Below are 3670 nucleotides of genomic sequence, written 5' to 3'. Positions count from 1 at the left end.
AGGGAAAGAGCAGAGGCCTAGAGTCAGCATAGCTGGCTTCAAATCCAGCCCGCCATTTACCAGCTGTGTACCCTGGGCAAGGTTCTCAGGCTCTCTGTGCCTCCGTTTCCTTGTCTGAAAAATGGGGATATCACTCCATACCTCATGAAGTCCCTGTGAGGATAAAAGAGGATAACACACAGAGAAAATGTAGAACAGCTGGCAAAGGCTCAACAGAAGTAAGTTAATATTAATCCAGTGTGTTCTTGAATATTTGCAAGCAGAATCATTTTTCTAAAGATACATAGATATTTTCAATATATTATCCAAATATATTATGTATCAAATATATACTTACAATTTCCAGGAGAAAGGGGCATACCATACCACCTGGGGAAGCACCAGGGTTGATCGGGAAGCAGAAAGCATAAGGGGAATGCATGGTCCAGAGCCTTTATTGTGTTTTCCATGGGAAGGAAGGGGTAAGGCAGGTTAAACAGCTGAACAAGCTTAGATTAGGTTGTTGGAATAACGTCGGCAGACTCTGTGTATGAGGTGGTCTCTTGTTGTCTGGTACCTGGCCCTGGGGTGATTGGGGCAGGCAAAATACTGGCTTGGTGGGTGAGAGTTGGATAAAGGAGGTGGTCGGGGGTATAGATTGGAGGTTGGTCGGTTTGTATGTGAAAGATGTGCTTCAATGCAAGTTATTCACTCTCTCTAGGAATCAGCTAACTCTGGGAGGGGCATCCCTCCCCAGCCAGCAAGACCCCCAAGATGTCAAACCATCACAAAATGCCTAAAACAAAACACGTGATTAACATCTTCCTCTTTAACCTAGGCATGCTTCTATGGCCGAACTCAGCACACTGTTGGCAATTTTGTTGTTGCTGTTTGTTTTGATGTTTATCCTCCTTCCTCAGCTGTGAGTTCATGAAGAACAGGGTCTGCATCTTGTGCATCTTTGTACCTTCGGCATCTGTCAAGTGCCTGCCACCAGTCTATGTTGAATACAGTGATTCTTCGACCTGGCTGGTCACTAGAATCCCATGAGAAGCATCGATAAAATTATCGATGCCTACACCTTACCCTCAGAGATTCAAACTTAATTCATCTGCGGTGTATAAGTTTCCACAGACTCCTTGAATTTCCTGGGAGGAGTTTTCCAGAAAAAAACCCAGGTTGTGGACCCAGATGTGGTCATTTAAAACACTGGGAAACCCAGGTCCTTCAAGCCAGGGAATTGCCTGGCTGTGGTTGCCCATTACAGGAGCGTCCACTGCCCATTTTGGTAGAACATTACCTGCCAGACACTGAGTTGGCAGGCCTGGCAGACCTTGGCCTTGAACCAGTGTTGTTGTTCTGTGGTTCCAGGCTGCTCTCACTGTGGAAGGGGCCCTTGCTCCACCCCAAGCAAGGGTCCCAATCCCGCCTCTCTGCTGTCCGTGTCCCTGAGCCTTTGGCTCTAAGCAGTCAGATGCTGTTTGTCTCTCTCAGGGACTCTGGTCTCTATGGTTTCCTTCCATCCCTCTGCACCTTTCTCTTTGTGTGTCCCTAGTGCATCCCTAGTGCCTCTTCTGCCAGCTTTACAGTGTATCTTGAAAGGTAAGAGAATCATCTCTGTGATTTCCACTGTTTTCTGTAGAGTCCTTGGAAGGAGGAATGCCAGAAAGCCCACCCAGTCTTCTTTTCCTATTCTCTCCTACCCTACATATTAGCTCCTCCCTGGAACTCCTTGGAACGTTCTCCAACTGCCTCCCCAACGACCAACCACTGCCTCCTCTGCTGGCTACTCCAGGAGCCCTCCCTATACTCCCAATCCCTGAACACCGCCAGACCCTGATCGCCTTAAGGGCCCATACTCTAGGGCATCCTGGAGGGAGTTTGCTCCCCACCTTCTCCAGCCCAGAAGCCTACCAGGATTTCTCGCTTCCCCGCAGCCACCACCACCCAACAGCTCCTGCACTGCTCTGAGTAGGTGACAGCGCTCTTCTTTCCAAGGTGGGGTATGAGGTGTGAGGTAGGGACTTAACATAAGGACCTTCTAGAGCGACAGAGAGACAGAGAGAAGGGAGAGGCCTCAAGGATGAGAACTGTGGCCTTGAGAACTTAAGGGAATGCATGTTTAGGGTGGTATTTCTGTATGATTTGAAGCTGTTATTCGAGGAGTTTCTATGCTTGTCTCTGAGCATCCAACATTTATCTAACGTTCCTAGAAAGGGCTCTTTGGTACATTTCTCACTCCTGGAGTTCTGGACTGGGAACTAGCATTACTAATGGGATTAGCATTACTGATTTAGTTCATTCAGGCCTTACTGAGGAAGTAAGTAATAGACTCAGAAAATTTCCTTCCTTTGTGGGGTCCTGATTTCCTCTTCCATGGGAAGAAGCATCCCCATTTCCTCCCATCTTTAAACGTGGGAAGAATTGGAGATTGTAACTATTTGCGAAAGGAGGGGGCCAGGTAAATACGCAGCTCTGCTGGGCTCTAAGCTCACTTCTCACCTCCATGAGGAGAAACAAAATTTTCAACCTTCCAAGGGTATCATGGCAGCAAATGAACCTGAAAGATGCCACCATTTCATAGCACATCTGGGACCTTCCATTCTGTGGATGAAGTGATTCATTAATATGTACTATATATGGCTAAAGAAATGGGCTTATTAGGTCAATGGTTAGTTGCTGAGACCAGCAGCCTGGGGCTCTTGGAAAGGAGAACTTGTGTCCCTGGAATGAAGTGGCCCAGGCCCCTAGCTTCCAGCCAGAGGTCTAGCAGGCCCTTGGATAAGAGGAGTGGTTGGGTCAGAACCAGGGCTGGGCTTTTCTCACGGACACTCCATTAGTCCCCTCACTCTTGGGAAATGTAACTGCTAGAAAATACAGCTCTGGAGCTCTCCCTGCCACTGCCCCCAGGCCCTGACCACTGTCACCACCACCAACTCCTATATCTTTAGCTTGATAGGTTAAAGATCTCTAATACAAAATGTGATGGAAGGAAAGCAAGCATTCTTAAAATAACAAGAAAAAGATATACATTTTGATACTTTTGTTTGTTTGTTTTACCTGCCTTGGGTCTTTGTTGCTGCAAGGGCTTTTCTCTAGTTGCAGCGAGCAGGGGCTACTCTTCGTTGCAGTGTGCAGGCTTCTCATTGGGTGGTTTCTCTTGTTGCAGAGCAGGGGCTCTAGGCACATGGGCTTCAGTAGTCGTGGCACTCGGGCTCAGTAGTTGTGGCACACGGGCTCAGTTGCTCCATGGCATGTGGGAGAAGGACAGCAAAAGGTCAGAACAGTCTGTTTACAACGTATTGTTTTTAACTGTGTGTGCTTGTTTATTTCCAGCATCTACTATGCGCAAAGTACCGTGGGGAATGCAGAGACAATTGGGGCCCTCACGGGATGAAATATATGCACAGAGAACTAGAGTAGAAGGAAGATAGTGATGACTGCTATCAAGAGAGGAACAGGGCTTCCCTGGTGGCGCAGTGGTTGAGAGTCCGCCTGCCGATGCAGCGGACACGGGTTCGTGCTCCGGTCCGGCAAGATCCCACACGCCGCGGAGCGGCTGGGCCTGTGAGCCATGGCCGCTGAGCCTGCGCGTCCGGAGCCTGTGCTCCGCAACGGGAGAGGCCCCAACAGGGAGAGGCCCGCCTACCGCAAAAAAAAAAAAAAAAAAAAAAAAAAAGGGGGGAAAAAA

General features: G+C 48.5%; 1 protein-coding gene across 1 annotated transcript in view; it reads left to right on the top strand.

The window, feature by feature from the left end:
• Positions 1-1714: 1714 nt before the first annotated feature.
• PEBP4 (phosphatidylethanolamine binding protein 4) overlaps positions 1715-3670 on the top strand; it is a 229436-nt gene continuing 227480 nt past the window's right edge. Inside the window, 1 exon segment of the mRNA XM_007450590.1 lies at positions 1715-1950. The gene's annotated coding sequence lies outside the window, so the exon portion shown is untranslated.

This window comes from Lipotes vexillifer, unplaced genomic scaffold (assembly GCF_000442215.2).
Source record: "Lipotes vexillifer unplaced genomic scaffold, Lipotes_vexillifer_v1.1 scaffold567, whole genome shotgun sequence".
NCBI lineage: Eukaryota > Metazoa > Chordata > Mammalia > Artiodactyla > Lipotidae > Lipotes > Lipotes vexillifer.
This window is presented reverse-complemented; position numbering and strand designations above follow the sequence as displayed.